The sequence below is a fragment of the Thalassophryne amazonica genome, chromosome 17 (genome assembly GCF_902500255.1).
Source record: "Thalassophryne amazonica chromosome 17, fThaAma1.1, whole genome shotgun sequence".
In the NCBI taxonomy this organism is placed as follows: Eukaryota; Metazoa; Chordata; class Actinopteri; order Batrachoidiformes; family Batrachoididae; genus Thalassophryne; species Thalassophryne amazonica.
The window spans coordinates 67468965-67485945 of record NC_047119.1 but is presented as its reverse complement, the minus strand read 5'-3'; the positions used below and the strand labels follow the sequence as shown (position 1 = coordinate 67485945).

Below are 16981 nucleotides of genomic sequence, written 5' to 3'. Positions count from 1 at the left end.
CACAGACAAACAGTAAGAACAGTAGGACAAGACTAGTAATAGTGTGTGAGCTTGGTGTTAAGATCCAGGTTAGACACGAAAGCTAGCAGAAGACATTAAGAAGCCACTGTTCTGAACATAGGTGTGCTGTAGTGTGCAGAAATGGCGAAAGAAAAAAATAAAAAGAACGAGGGTTTCTGGACCCCACGGACAGTCCTTGTTATGCTACTTTTCTTTTTTGAATTGGGATTATTATTAAAAGCCATGAGCACGGGACATGATAATAAGGATCACATCCACAGATTGCAGAGACCAAAAAGAAGTAACGAAGACCCCAGTCCGATAATAAATGCCACAGTACATAGCTGTAATGGGAATAATGCCTACCGATTTGGTGTACAAGCCTGCATTCCTAGAAATACATCTGTGATCATCTCTGTACCATATAGTGGTCAATACCCATGGAATGCCGGATGGTGACAGAGGGACTAATTACGGAAATAGTTTCTCATGGTATATGACCAACGATCAACAAGATAGGAGATGGGAAACGTTGGTAGCCGATGAATGGAGTAGATGGACACCAAGATGGGCACAAACCGAGTGGGCTAAGTACCAGAGTCAAATTCTCAAAATGTATCAAACAGATGATAAGCTGTCTATAGTGGTGAATACCACAGAAAAAGGAACCATATTCCCACCTGATATAGAGGGAGACTGTTGGTTGTTCCTCCTTTGGGTATACAAACAAGGAAAAGATCTGTATTTCCATTTCTTCCTCTGTGAAACAGATAGAGTACAGCAACCAATATTGACCGAATTAAGTACGTCAAAGGGGGTGTCCATACAAGCAAAGGGGGTGTCCATACAAGCAAAGGGGGTGTCTGTACAAGGCACAAAAGACATGAAGGCAGATGACTGGTTCCTAGTAACTACAGGAATTAGTGGACAAAATAACAATTGGCTTTTAATGGCAGAACAAGCAGGACTAGCAGCAAAGAAGGACTGTGTTGTATGTATGGGACCCAGACCTATATTACAGGTAATACCGGCAGCATTACCCAAAGACTGTCTACTGACTGCTATGACACAGACATACATTGCGGCAAACAACAATTGTTCTAAGTGGGACAAGATCTATCCAGTGACCAAATTGACTAAGATTAAACCTTTATTCTCAAGCAAAGTTGGGCATGCTAACCAAACATGTGTACACTTGACAGGGACAAGTAAGACTTTGGGTAGCTTAAACCACACCGCCTGGTGTAAGAATGTGGTCCATAGTACTCCCACATTCAAACCTGTCGGGAGGAGTGACGTATGGTGGTGGTGTGGGGATAACAGAATCTTTGACAGACTGCCACGGAATGTGTCAGGTTATTGTGCATTAATATCATTATCGTTACCAGTTGAAGCCATACCCATGACCCCTGAAGACGTTACGACATATGCAGCCTCTCTTATTCCTGAAGATTGGCAGAAAGGCATAGCCAGACATAGAGTGAAAAGAGATTGGAAAGGAGTGGGAAATCCAACATATATTGACGCAATAGGAGTCCCCAGGGGAGTGCCTGACGAGTATAAACTGGTTGATCAAATAGCAGCTGGATTCGAATCTTCCATCTGTTGGTGGTGTTCAATTAATAAAAACGTGGACAGAATAAACTACATCCACTACAATGTACAGAAATTAGGAAATTGGACTGAGGAAGGATTTAAGGCTGTCCATTCACAGTTGGAAGCCACGTCCCTTATGGCCTTCCAGAATCGTATTGCTCTGGATATGTTGTTGGCAGAGAAAGGAGGTGTTTGTGCCATGTTCGGAGAACAATGCTGCACATTCATTCCCAACAACACGGCTGCAGACGGCAGTCTCACTCAAGCCATTGACGGGCTGAGGACGTTGAACAGGAAGATGAAAGAGCACAGTGGAGTAAACACCGAAGGCTGGGATTGGTGGCTGGAAGGGATGGGAAAATGGAGGTCTTTGATTTCTTCACTATTAGTGTCTATAGCAGTATTTGCTGCAATTCTAACATTGTGTGGATGTTGTTGTATTCCATGTCTCCGAGGCCTTGTAAATAGAATGATAACCACAGCAATAAGTCCAGGACCAGGAGGGGGTCCGGCATCATATCCACTTCTGGGGACAGACGACAACGAGGAGGACGATGGCTCTCCTGACCTGTACCCAGACCAATGGAAGTATGATGACCCAGAAACCGATGATGGTGACAATGACGACATCACCTCTGGGGTGTAAGCCTAGAGAGAGAACATACCATGATGAACCTCTTAGTGAAAATCTCAAAAAGAAGTGCTAAGCTGAGTGATGCCTACTGTATGTTTAACAGGCGATAAACAGGAGGGGAATGTTAAGGATTTTGTATATATGTTATCACTGTTACACATTTGTACATTTGTCTTCTTTCTCATGAGAACGGTGTTGTGCTGTTTTGCACTTCACCCTGAGAATGTACGTGTTATTCAACCTTGTTTTAGCTTTGTCTTCTTTCTCATGAGAACGGTGTTGTGCCGTTTTGCACTTCACCCTGAGAATGTACGTGTTATTCAACCTTGTTTTAGCTTTGTCTTCTTTCTCATGAGAACGGAGATGTGCTGTTTTGCACCTGTCTTAATGCAATCCTGAGAATTCAATTTTGTTTTAGCACTCTGGGGTCAATCTGAGCTGGGAATGAAGGGCTGGATGTACTTATTATTATAATATAACTTTGTTTTCGCAGCCTCTAACGACTGGGAGTAAGAGAACATTTTGACTATTGTGATGTGGTGTTTAGTGTGAAGGAGTGTGGAAGACAGGACACTTCAGGCAGATGCAGAACAGCTGATACCTGCAACAGACGAACGAGATGTGCTGACCTGAAAGTGTTCTTCCTTACAGCTGCACTTATTGACGTATGCGTTTATGTTATGGGAAGAAACTTGTCTTGCGTCATCACCCCCACCCTTAGGACAAGTTTCTTGTTTATGTGATGAGGGCGTCTCTTAATAAAAAGAGCGGAAAAGCAGGCCAGACTTGAGTGTAGCCTTGGTGTACAGCCTGGCCGCACTCCGTGCGTAAAATTTGACTTTCTGTCTCACTGGTGTTTCTTGACTCTGTTTGTCTTGTTAAAGGTTTTAAAAATGTTTGGAGGAGAAAATACCCAACAACTACTACTAAAAAAACAAACAAACAAAAAAGAATGCAAAAATACAGGGGCGAATGAGAAAAGGAAAATGGCTGGGTTTTCCACCCAGGTGCGCAACAACAGCTAAGTATTGTAAGTATTGTTTACTTTTCAGACTTTATTTTTTGCACTTTTTATTACACTAAATATGTAAATGTGCACTGTTACATTGTTTTGCACTGTTACATTGTTTTGGATGATGCAAATTTTCTATTGTTTTTCTGTTAATTTGTATAATTTTAAGTTAAGCACTACAGAGAGATTTATTTTTAAAGATTTTTTTTTATTATTTTATGCTTTGAAGCAGGACAGAATGCTCATATTGAAATTGTGAATGAAAATATATTTTGAACTAAAAATAAATTGCTAAATAATTTCCACGTGTTCATATCAGAACAAATGCATGTATGCATCTACTTAAATTCAGGGTCAAGTCAACAGTCAAATGGTTAAAAATCATTTCACACAGACGCTGGGAAGGGTGAAGGCAATGGTCGGTCAGCCCTGGCAGTGAGGTGTCCCTTATTTATTTTTCAGAGAGTTGGCAACCCTACCTCCAAAGTTTAATGGGTTCTTTCATGGCCTAATATCTATCTGTGGAGAAAATTTCATCAAAATCCCTGCAGTAGTTTTGACGTAATCCTACAGACAGACAGACAAATAAATGAACGCCGACGATTTTATTACATCCGTGGCGGATGTAATAAAAAAGTAATCATTTAGGAAATAGTTAATTCATTTTGAGCTTCATGTGCTTATTCACTTAAAAATATTAATTAATTCCTTAATTTTCTATACCCACTTATTCCACTCAAGGGTCACAGGGGGCTGGAGCCTATCCCAGCAGTCATAGGGCGTCAAGCGGGGTACACCCTGGACAGATGTGGCATTTTGGCTACCTACTTATTGCAACTTCAAAAAAGTATGATCAAATTGTTTTTATCTGGTAGCTTTATGTATGACTTCCAATCATATATGTGTCTGTCTATTCCCTTAAATTCTCCAAATAGTCCTTGATCTTGAAGCTAATTTTGACCTAATCTGTAGTACTTAAGGTTCCTGAATGACAGTTATTATATGATATGACCTGATAGCTATGTGAGGGTGGTAGCTGTAGCCATGTAGGGGTCAATGAAGGATATTACAGTTGTCAAAATTTGATCCTTGATCAAGACTAAGACTCAGGCTTTCAATGGCTTCCTCCATTTGGCCATCAGATGTGTACCATGCAGTGAAAGTACTGAGCTTGTTGAGGCATTCTCGATCATATCTCATGTCTCATGTGATATCATGTCTCTAAGTCCTCAGCCTTTGAAACCGAGAGATGTCTGTTAAGTACTTGTGGTTTATGAGGTCACTGGACTGAGATGTTTAGCGATGCTGTTATTTTTGGAGGAGAAGGAAGGTCCAAGTCTCTTGGGTCTTGACGCATCCTGTCTTACTGTACAGTTGTGAGACTTGGATGCTAATGACTGACCTAAGCCGACGACTGGATGTCTTTGATACCTGGTCTCTTTAGAGGATCCTTCCGTACCACTGGAATGATTTTGCGGAAAGTCATTTATTTAAGTCTTGAGATGAGGGCATGAAAATTATCATCTGCATTGTGAGGAAGCATCAGTTTGATGACAGAGGCTTTCAGAAGCTGGGGATGGTGTCAGGTTGGGCTTGTGGGGTTGTTATCTGGATGTTTTGAATTGTCTTGGGATTTATTTCATGTGTGGGTTTTCCATGGGTTCTGGTTGGTGTTTTTCTGTATGCACGCTCTTGTCTTGGTTCTTGTGTCTGGTCCCTTTTGTTTGCCACGCCCCTTCCTGGTTGTTCTCTCTCACCTGTGTCTTGTTTTCCCTCATCACACCTGCTATTTAACCCTCATGTCCTCCACATTTTTTGCCAGATTGTTTGTGTTTTATCCCTGCGTTTCCAGACTTTTTGCTATAGTGTTCTACAACCCCAATTTCAGTGAAGTTGGGACATTGTGTAAAATGTAAATAAAAACAGAACACAATGATTTGCAAATCTTCGTCAACCTATATTCAATTGAATACACCACAAAGACAAGATATTTAATGTTCAAACTGATAAACTTTATTGTTTTTCTGCAAATATTTGCTCATTTTGAAATGGATGCCTGCAACACGCTTCAAAAAAGCTGGGACAGTGGTATGTTTACCGCTGTGTTACATCACCTTTCCTTCTAACAACACTCAATAAGCATTTGGGAACTGAGGACACTAACTGTTGAAGCTTTGTAGGTGGAATTCTTTCCCATTCTTGCTTGGTGTGCGATTTCAGTTGTTCAACAGTTCGGGGTCTCTGTTGTTGCATTTTGCGCTTCATAATGCACCACACATTTTCAATGGGTGACAGGTCTGGACTGCAGGCAGGCCAGTCTAGTACCCGCACTCTTTTACTATGAAGCCATGCTGTTGTAACACGTGCAGAATGTGGCTTGGCATTGTCTTGATGAAATAAGCAGGGACGTCCCTGAAAAAGACGTTGCTTGGATGGCAGCATGTGTTGCTCCAAAACCTGGATGTAACTTTCAGCATTGATGGTGCCATCACAGATGTGTAAGTTATCCATGCCATGGGCACTAACACACCCCCATACCATCACAGATGCTGGCTTTTGAACTTGGTGCTGGTAACAATCTGGATGGTCTTTTTCCTCTTTTGTCTGGAGGACACAACATCCATGATTTCCAAAAACAATTTCAAATGTGGACTCATCAGACCACAGCACACTTTTCCACTTTGTGTCTGTCCATTTCAAATGAGCTCGGGTCCAGAGCCAGAGAAGGTGGCGGTGTTTCTGGATGTTGCTGATGTTTGTCTTTCACTTTGCATGGTAGAGTTTTAACTTACAATTGTTTTTGTAGCGACGAACTGTGTTAACTGACAATGGTTTTCTGAAGTGTTCCGGAGCCCACGCGGTAAGATCCTTTACACAATGATGTCGGTATTTAATGCAGTGCCACCTGAGGGGATCAAAGGTCACGGGCATTCAATGTTGGTTTTTGGCCTTGCCGCTTGTGTGTATAAAATTCTCCAGATTCTCTAAATCTTCTGATTATATTATGGACTGTAGATGATGGAATCCCTAAATTCCTTGCAACTGAACGTTGAGAAACATTGTTCTTAAACTGTTGGACTATTTATTCACACAGTTGTTCACAAAGTGGTGATCCTCACCCCATCTTTGCTTCTGAATGGCTGAGCCTTTTGGGGATGCTCCTTTTATACACAATCATGACACTCACAATTAGTGTCCTCAGTGTTGATAGAAGGAAAGGTGATGTAACACAGTGGTAAAAATACCACTGTCCCAGCTTTTTTGAAATGTGTTGCAGGCATCCATTTCAAAATGAGCAAATATTTGCACAAAAACAATAAAGTTTATCAGTTTGAACATTAAATATCTTGTCTTTGTGGTGTATTCAACTGAAAATAGGTTGAAGAGGATTTGCAAATCATTGTATTCTGTTTTTATTTACATTTTACACAACATCCCAACTTCAGTGGAATTGGGATTGTAGTATCTTGTTCATGGCTTGCCGTGTACAGACTGTCCATTCGTTTTTTGACCTCGCCTGCTGTCTTATGTTTTGGACACTGTTGCTGAGTATTGTTTGCTGTCCTGTGTATTGAAACCTGCCTGGAAACCAAGTAAAGCCTTTTGAATTTCCAAGTTTCTGTCAGAGTCCCACATTTGTGTCCTGCCTTTTTGTGTCAGAGATCATGACAGATGGACCATTGTCTGCCTGGGCGGTTGCCGTCTCAAACCCAAGGTGGTTCCATGGTGCTGTGGATACGGTGTCACATGACACACCAACATGCTCCAAGACTTGACTTGAGTCATCCTTATTATATGCACTTTGAAATTGGAGATATACCTTGTTTTTTGTGTTTTATGTTAAAACAAATAAAAGGATGAACTCTATCATTCACTCACTGTGTTTTAAAGGCTACATGTCTGCGATCATCAAAAGCCTTGGAAAATCTTAAAATAAACAGACAATAAAAGCTAAGTGGTCTATAATATTTCTTCTGATTACCTGGGCCGGGTTCTTGTTTTGTTGACTAAACTCGCTTACTCAACTAATGCTCTGACGTTAGTCATTGCACAAAGCGCTTAGTCAGCTAAAGTTGCGCGTTAGCTGACTAAAGTTTTTAGCCTGGTACAGAGGAGGCTAATCGTATTGAGGCGGGAGTGCTTCTCCGCTGGTGGTGTGGACTCAGCCATGTTTGTAGCAGATGACCAACCCGGAAGGAAACAAAACTTTTGCGTATTGGAGGTGTTTCTCAGCAACGGCTCTGGCGAGGCCGCTTATGCCCATGAAAAGCATTGACTAACGTTAGATGACTAATCAACGAGTTTAGCTATCGATGTGAAACGGAGATTAGACAACTAATGCTGGCCGACTAACGTTAGTCAACTAAGTAAGTTTAGTAGACTAAAAGACTAGATTACTTTATGAAACGGGGCCCTGAAGGGGCAGTGAAACCTAAGTTGAACAACACAATGAGTACCAACAAGGGAGCACAACTTTTTTAAAAGACACTCATTGCTGGAGGTCATTTGAGGAGTTAACTTGAACAGTGTGACTCCTGCTATCACTGTGCTGCTGAGATTTCGAAGCAAAACACCAACATGAAGGAGACCTGAGCTGCAGTCAGTAAAAAGTGCAATAAAAATAGACTCTGCTGCATTACAGCTCTATGATGGCATATCAGAGTCATTGTAGTAAAAAAAAAAAAGAGAGAGAGAGAGAGAGAAGTGGGGGTAATAATTCTCAGAAATTTATGAGAAAGCGGAAACACATTTTGAGGGAAAAAATGTGTCAGACAAATCAAGTCAGATATTTATAGAAAAACCTCACAAATTTGTGACAAAAGAGATTATAAAAACATAATTTTATGAGAAAACAAACACTTTTTCAAGGAAAAAACTTGGATTCAATTTGGGAGTATTTTCTCACAGGTTTATGAGACAAAAAAGTCTTACCTAATGTCTGAAATTCTAAAGTCAGAAATTGAAAAGTCATGAATCTGTGAGGAAAAACTGGGTCTACTCTTAGATTATGAAGTCAAAGGTTTTATCAGAACTTTGTGACAAAAGCGTGGATATTCTCTGGTGGTTGGCTCTCACTGCGGTATTGTATCACTTCCTGTTCCGGAGCACAGCGGTGTTTTGCTGTATCTGTTAGCTGTTTAATCTGCGCGGTTAGAAGGATCTAGTTATCTAGATAACGATTTGTTTCCCAGTGTAATCTTCACGTGCCTTAACTAAAGCACTCCCTCTGCTGAATCACCTCTAAATTATTTACACATTATTCACTTTGCGTGTTTTTAGGAATCCGCTAGCTTAGCGCAGCTACTAGCTCTTAGCTGATTTAGCATGGCGGCTTCTCCTGTCTCTCCCGCACTTTTCTGCTCTGGGTGTGAAATGTTTAGTTATTCCTCAGCCTCATTTAGCAGTAATGGTACTTGTAATAAGTGTAGCTTATTCGTAGCTTTGGAGGCCAGGCTGGGCGAATTGGAGACTCGGCTCCGCACCGTGGAAAATTATACAGCCAGCCAGGCCCCTGTAGTCGGTGCGGACCAAGGTAGCTTAGCCGCCATTAGTTCCCCTCTGGCAGATCCCGAGCAGCCGGGAAAGCAGGCCGACTGGGTGACTGTGAGGAGGAAGCGTAGTCCTAAAGAGAAGGCCCGTGTACACCGCCAACCCGTTTACATTTCTAACCGTTTTTCCCCACTCGGCGACACACCCGCCGAGGATCAAACTCTGGTTATTGCCGACTCTGTTTTGAGAAATGTGAAGTTAGCGACACCAGCAACCATAGTCAATTGCCTTCCGGGGGCCAGAGCAGGCGACACTGAAGGAAATTTGAAACTGCTGGCTAAGGCTAAGCGTAAATTTGGTAAGATTGTAATTCACGTCGGCAGCAATGACACCCGGTTACGCCAATCAGAGGTCACTAAAATTAACATTGAATCGGTGTGTAACTTTGCAAAAACAATGTCGGACTCTGTAGTTTTCTCTGGGCCCCTCCCCAATCGGACCGGGAGTGACATGTTTAGCCGCATGTTCTCCTTGAATTGCTGGCTGTCTGAGTGGTGTACAAAAAATGAGGTGGGCTTCATAGATAATTGGCAAAGCTTCTGGGGAAAACCTGGTCTTGTTAGGAGAGACGGCATCCATCCCACTTTGGATGGAGCAGCTCTCATTTCTAGAAATCTGGCCAAATTTCTTAACTCCTCCAAACCGTGACTATCCAGGGTTGGGACCAGGAAGCAGAGTTGTAGTCTTACACACCTCTCTGCAGCTTCTCTCCCCCTGCCACCCCCTCATTACCCCATCCCCGTAGAGACGGTGCCTGCTCCCAGACCACCAATAACCAGTAAAAATCTATTTAAGCATAAAAATTCAAAAAGAAAAAATAATATAGCACCTTCAACTGCACCACAGACTAAAACAGTTAAATGTGGTCTATTAAACATTAGGTCTCTCTCTTCTAAGTCCCTGTTGGTAAATGATATAATAATTGATCAACATATTGATTTATTCTGCCTAACAGAAACCTGGTTACAGCAGGATGAATATGTTAGTTTAAATAAGTCAACACCCCCGAGTCACACTAACTGTCAGAATGCTCGTAGCACGGGCCGAGGAGGAGGATTAGCAGCAATCTTCCATTCCAGCTTATTAATTAATCAAAAACCCAGACAGAGCTTTAATTCATTTGAAAGCTTGACTCTTAGTCTTGTCCATCCAAATTGGAAGTCCCAAAAACCAGTTTTATTTGTTATTATCTATTGTCCACCTGGTCATTACTGTGAGTTTCTCTGTGAATTTTTGTCTGACTTAGCTTAGCTCAGATAAGATAATTATAGTGGGCGATTTTAACATCCACACAGATGCTGAGAATGACAGCCTCAACACTGCATTTAATCTATTATTAGACTCAATTGGCTTTGCTCAAAATGTAAATGAGTCCACCCACCACTTTAATCATATCTTAGATCTTGTTCTGACTTATGGTATGGAAATAGAAGACTTAACAGTATTCCCTGAAAACTCCCTTCTGTCTGATCATTTCTTAATAACATTTACATTTACTCTGCTGGACTACCCAGCAGTGGGGAATAAGTTTCATTACACTAGAAGTCTTTCAGAAAGCGCTGTAACTAGGTTTAAGGATATGATTCCTTCTTTATGTTCTCTAATGCCATATACCAACACAGTGCAGAGTAGCTACCTAAACTCGGTAAGTGAGATAGAGTATCTCGTCAATAGTTTTACATCCTCATTGAAGACAACTTTGGATGCTGTAGCTCCTCTGAAAAAGAGAGCTTTAAATCAGAAGTGCCTGACTCCGTGGTATAACTCACAAACCCGTAGCTTAAAGCAGATAACCCGTAAGTTGGAGAGGAAATGGCGTCTCACTAATTTAGAAGATCTTCATTTAGCCTGGAAAAAGAGTCTGTTGCTCTATAAAAAAGCCCTCCGTAAAGCTAGGACATCTTACTACTCATCACTAATTGAAGAAAATAAGAACAACCCCAGGTTTCTTTTCAGCACTGTAGCCAGGCTGACAAAGAGTCAGAGCTCTATTGAGCTGAGTATTCCATTAACTTTAACTAGTAATGACTTCATGACTTTCTTTGCTAACAAAATTTTAACTATTAGAGAAAAAATTACTCATAACCATCCCAAAGACGTATCGTTATCTTTGGCTGCTTTCAGTGATGCCGGTATTTGGTTAGACTCTTTCTCTCAGAATGTTCTGTCTGAGTTATTTTCATTAGTTACTTCATCCAAACCATCAACATGTCTATTAGACCCCATTCCTACCAGGCTGCTCAAGGAAGCCCTACCATTATTTAATGCTTCGATCTTAAATATGATCAATCTATCTTTGTTAGTTGGCTATGTACCACAGGCTTTTAAGGTGGCAGTAATTAAACCATTACTTAAAAAGCCATCACTTGACCCAGCTATCTTAGCTAATTATAGGCCAATCTCCAACCTTCCTTTTCTCTCAAAAATTCTTGAAAGGGTAGTTGTAAAACAGCTAACTGATCATCTGCAGAGGAATGGTCTATTTGAAGAGTTTCAGTCAGGTTTTAGAATTCATCATAGTACAGAAACAGCATTAGTGAAGGTTACAAATGATCTTCTTATGGCGTCAGACAGTGGACTCATCTCTGTGCTTGTTCTGTTAGACCTCAGTGCTGCTTTTGATACTGTTGACCATAAAATTTTATTACAGAGATTAGAGCATGCCATAGGTATTAAAGGCACTGCACTGCGGTGGTTTGAATCATATTTGTCTAATAGATTACAATTTGTTCATGTAAATGGGGAATCTTCTTCACAGACTAAGGTTAATTATGGAGTTCCACAAGGTTCTGTGCTAGGACCAATTTTATTCACTTTATACATGCTTCCCTTAGGCAGTATTATTAGACGGTATTGCTTAAATTTTCATTGTTACGCAGATGATACCCAGCTTTATCTATCCATGAAGCCAGAGGACACACACCAATTAGCTAAACTGCAGGATTGTCTTACAGACATAAAGACATGGATGACCTCTAATTTCCTGCTTTTAAACTCAGATAAAACTGAAGTTATTGTACTTGGCCCCACAAATCTTAGAAACATGGTGTCTAACCAGATCCTTACTCTGGATGGCATTACCCTGACCTCTAGTAATACTGTGAGAAATCTTGGAGTCATTTTTGATCAGGATATGTCATTCAAAGCGCATATTAAACAAATATTTAGGACTGCTTTTTTGCATTTACGCAATATCTCTAAAATTAGAAAGGTCTTGTCTCAGAGTGATGCTGAAAAACGAATTCATGCATTTATTTCCTCTAGGCTGGACTATTGTAATTCATTATTATCAGGTTGTCCTAAACGTTCCCTGAAAAGCCTTCAGTTAATTCAAAATGCTGCAGCTAAAGTACTAACGGGGACTAGAAGGAGAGAGCATATCTCACCCATATTGGCCTCTCTTCATTGGCTTCCTGTTAATTCTAGAATAGAATTTAAAATTCTTCTTCTTACTTATAAGGTTTTGAATAATCAGGTCCCATCTTATCTTAGGGACCTCATAGTACCATATCACCCCAATAGAGTGCTTCGCTCTCAGATTGCAGGCTTACTTGTAGTTCCTAGGGTTTGTAAGAGTAGAATGGGAGGCAGAGCCTTCAGCTTTCAGGCTCCTCTCCTGTGGAACCAGCTCCCAATTCAGATCAGGGAGACAGACACCCTCTCTACTTTTAAGATTAGGCTTAAAACTTTCCTTTTTGCTAAAGCTTATAGTTAGGGCTGGATCAGGTGACCCTGAACCATCCCTTAGTTATGCTGCTATAGACTTAGACTGCTGGGGGGTTCCCATGATGCACTGTTTCTTTCTCTTTTTGCTCTGTATGCACCACTCTGCATTTAATCATTAGTGATCGATCTCTGCTCCCCTCCACAGCATGTCTTTTTCCTGGTTCTCTCCCTCATCCCCAACCAGTCCCAGCAGAAGACTGCCCCTCCCTGAGCCTGGTTCTGCTGGAGGTTTCTTCCTGTTAAAAGGGAGTTTTTCCTTCCCACTGTAGCCAAGTGCTTGCTCACAGGGGGTTGTTTTGACCGTTGGGGTTTTACATAATTATTGTATGGCCTTGCCTTACAATATAAAGCGCCTTGGGGCAACTGTTTGTTGTGATTTGGCGCTATATAAAAAAAAATTGATTGATTGATATTCTGAGATTAAAGTTGCACATTTTTAAGAAAAAACTAACAAATTCATGAGAAAAAATCTCAGACAGTGTCTAAAATTATGAAGTCCATCCATCCATCCATCCATTTTCTTCCGCTTTATCCGGAGTCGGGTCGTGGGGGCAGCAGCTCAAGCAAAGCCGCCCAGACCTCCAGATCCACACACACCCCAACCAGCTCCTCCGGGGGAACCCCAAGGCGTTCCCAAGCCAGCCGAGAGATGTAGTCCCTCCCCGGGGCCTCCTCCCAATGGGACGGGCCTGGAACACCTCTCCAGCGAGGCATCCAGGGGGTATCCAGAAAAGATGCCCGAGCCACCTCAACTGACTCCTTTCGACGTGGAGGAGCAGCGGCTCGACTCCGAGCTCCTCCCGAGTGACCGAGCTCCTCACCCTATCTCTAAGGGAGCGCCCAGCCACCCTGCAGAGGAAACTCATCTTGGCCGTTTGTACTCGTGATCTCGTTCTTTCGGTCATGAGCCAAATCTCATGACCATAGGTGAGGATCGGAACGTAGATCGATCGGTAAATCGAGAGCTACAGGCTTCTGTGGCTGTGATTAGAGAAATTGTGCACAGTGCAAGTTTTGCATTTTGTGTCCCCAGTTATAAAGCTTCATGATGACATGGTACAGAGGAGGGTTTTATTTAAAAGAAGAGCTGAAAATTCAGCTACAATCTGCCAGAAGGTACATCTGAAATGCAAGCCTAGATTTAATGTTTTGGTGAAAGAAAACCCTCCTCTAACTTGGAAATCTTCATGTATAATCCCCTGACTTGTCTGAAGAACCCATCATCTTGGCTTTTATATTTTTAATTCATTTATATCAAGTTGTACAGATTTACTATCAGTATGAGTCTAACGAAGATAATTTTAGAAACTCGGGCGAATATCTGTCATTTTGGGCGACTGGCCATGAACGTCGGCCCTCTGAAAATGCATACCGCCCTCCAAAAGCATGTTACTATATTATTAGTTTATCACTTGCTTGTCATTTTCTCATTTGTGTCATAACATTGGGTTTTGTATCTGTTATCATGTAGTCTCTGTTTTTCTTGTTCTTCTGCTTTAGTATTCATTTGTTCATGTATTCCCTGATCAGTTCTCATGTTCTTGCCCAGTTCAGTGTTATATTTTATTCTGTCTTATGTTTAGCCTGGTTCACGCCCTGCACCTGCCATTATGTCTTCATCCCTCTCGCATCTCCGTTTGTCTTGTCACGTCATGCCACTCCACTAGCTCTGTGTCCTCCTCTCACACTTTGACCCAGTCTGCTTTATGTTTTCATTTACTCCCGCTCTTGTACCAGCTCACATGTCTTTGTCTATTACATCACTCCACTTTATGCACTCCCTTCCTCACTATCTTGCCCAATCCCTGCTTATGTAATCTCCTCCCGGCCACCACACATTTGCCAGTTTGTCATTGCTTTTAGCACACATTCCAGCCTTTTTGTATCCAGTCCTTATTTGTCTAATACTGCGCCTTTTACTGTGCCTCATATAAGCCTGCCTGGATATGACTGCATTTTTGCCTTACCCTGTTTGTACCTCTGCTCCGCTGCCTGACAACCTGTGTACCGAACATCAGCCTGGAATAAACACGAGAACTCCTTTTATTCCAAAGTCTGGTCTGGGAGGTTGTATTATGGGTCCATCCTCTCCGGGCGTCAAGCTTCCACCCAGCCTGACATTTTTCTTAACTCACAGTCACCCTAAAGTGCCGTTGATCAACAACGTCTCTCCAGGTGACGTGAGTCTGAATAAAATAAACTGTTCTGGTCATTCCACATTGTGCTAACTGGAATTTCCAAATCTACCCTACGCAGTGTTAATACTTGAATACAGCATGTACTTTTATTTGTGATCTGTATTCATATAACGTGCTATGTGAATGGGCTTGAAGGTCTTGGAGGTCTACCACTGAAGCAGTGATGCAGTGTTACTATTTGATGAAGAATATGTTGTCAAAATCAAAGGCCTCGCCCACTTCATGACTCCTAGGTAATGGGTAATAGGGATTGCCTGCTGGGGTGAAATACAGTGGGGACATTGTGGAGATGTTGTGGGGAGGTTGCGGGGACATTGTGGGGACATTGTAGGGCCTGTGGCTGCTACTGTTACCAGGAAGGCCCAACAGGAACCCTGAACACAAGACAAGCAATGGGGCTCAGGTAAAACAAGAAGTCTTCAAAGGTGGATCAGGTGGAGGAGGTGATGGCTTGGATGGGATTTTGAAGCCATCAGACCAGGTGAACGATCTGTCAAAGACCGTGTGTTTGAATGTGCAACAACATTCCCACTTTAAATAAACCCATGCAGAGGTGACTCCAGACTGACACTGGATGTTGTTGTCCATTCAGCTGCTCCCATTTTGTTCGGGGTCGCCTCAGCGGATACAGCCAGATCCGCATTGGCATTTGGCACAAGTTTTACGCCGCATGCCTTTCCTGGCACAACTCCAGTTTTACCTGGAGAAACACACACAGCCACTGGTGTTCCAAAGAGGTCTCCCATCCAAGTACTAACCAGGTCCCGCACTGCATAGCTTCTGAGATCTGATGGGATCAGGCTGACACAGAGCAGACCGGCTGCAGATCGACCCTGGATACACCATCATAATGTGTGAGACATAAGGACAAATTAAACAATCCAAAGTGAGATTGAAGCCGTTTGTCCTGATGTGGGCGGTCGGTGTGTTTTTGGGACTCTGCACATTAACACAATAGACAGCAGAGTTGTGGTCCTGCAGAGTCAGCACAACACGTTGGACTGGGATTAGCAGCAGCAGCAGCAGCAGCACGTGGCTGTGTGTTCCACTCCCTTCTGACTGTTTATTCAGAAGCAGTGCAGAGAACGCTGCACCGCCACATCTCATCAAAGAGTTAGTTCAGCAGCGTTTCCCACTGTGACTGTGACAGCAGCGGGCGCCGGTGAGAGTTCTTCCTGCTGTATGTGAGCGACACGCCACAGGCCCGCAGTGCACAGTGCTGCTGCGAGCATGTTGTGTTCCAGCAAATGCACTCAGCCGCACAGCCTGGCATAGATCTTGAACCTAAAGTGCATTTAGCTCTGTGTAAATATACCACCATTGACTATCTGCACCCACATCATTTGATGGGGGTTTGGAGCCTTTCTGAGCAGACGGAGGGCGAGGCACAGAGTGGACAGCTCAACAGTCTGTCACAAGGTTCACACAAACACACAAACAGACCCTCGACTTACAGTCCGTAAATAATCTGCAGGTGCTTTTACTCTGGGAGCCAAAGGACTCAGAAGAAATCTATAGTCAACCGACAACCGAAGAGCTCAGCGTGTTTCTATAAAAGTCTTCGTTATTCAGCTTGAAGGGTAACTGTCCGTGGTGCTGATCACACGCTGAAGGCAGGTTTCCTGCTAAAAGTGTAGGACTTGGAAAGCAAAAAAAAAAGCATAAGAAGTGAGCCAGCTTGTGCAGACGTTACCTCAAAAACAATAAACGCAAGGGTCTTTAAATTAAAAAGAGGACATACTGAGGACAAACTGATTAATATGTGGTGAACTTTGATGCAACAAATCAATACCAAATGTAACTTTGTCTTGCTTGTATAATATCTCATGGATGTATATGCTGTGACATCCCTGACATCATAATAATAAGTGGAGTAAAAAGAGAAGCAGCAGGAAGGAGGATTATGGCCAGTGCATGAGCAAATTCAAGACACAACATACAACAGAACAGGAAATCAAAACCGGAATTAAAGAATAGATACAGGAGAATGTGTGGTTGGAGGCAGTGGAAAAATATTTTAATGTTTCAAAATATTCTGGTCTGGTGCATCAAATTTCATCAGATTTTAATCAGACTGTTTTTATTGCATGTTCTTTTAATTTGGAGACTTATAAAATGAGAGCACTTATCATTTTTGAGTTATCGTATTAACAACTTATCACTAATGTATCCATCAATTCACTCATTGCATTTTATAGGGCACATCCCTATGTTTTTCAAAGAAGAAAAGAATTCTAAAAAATGACAGTTGTGATGGCTGGAAAC

General features: G+C 42.1%; 1 protein-coding gene across 1 annotated transcript in view; it reads right to left on the bottom strand.

The window, feature by feature from the left end:
- Positions 1-16981, bottom strand: part of pip5kl1 (phosphatidylinositol-4-phosphate 5-kinase-like 1) — a 130167-nt gene that overhangs the window by 57702 nt on the left and 55484 nt on the right. The gene's annotated exons all lie outside the window — the stretch shown is intronic.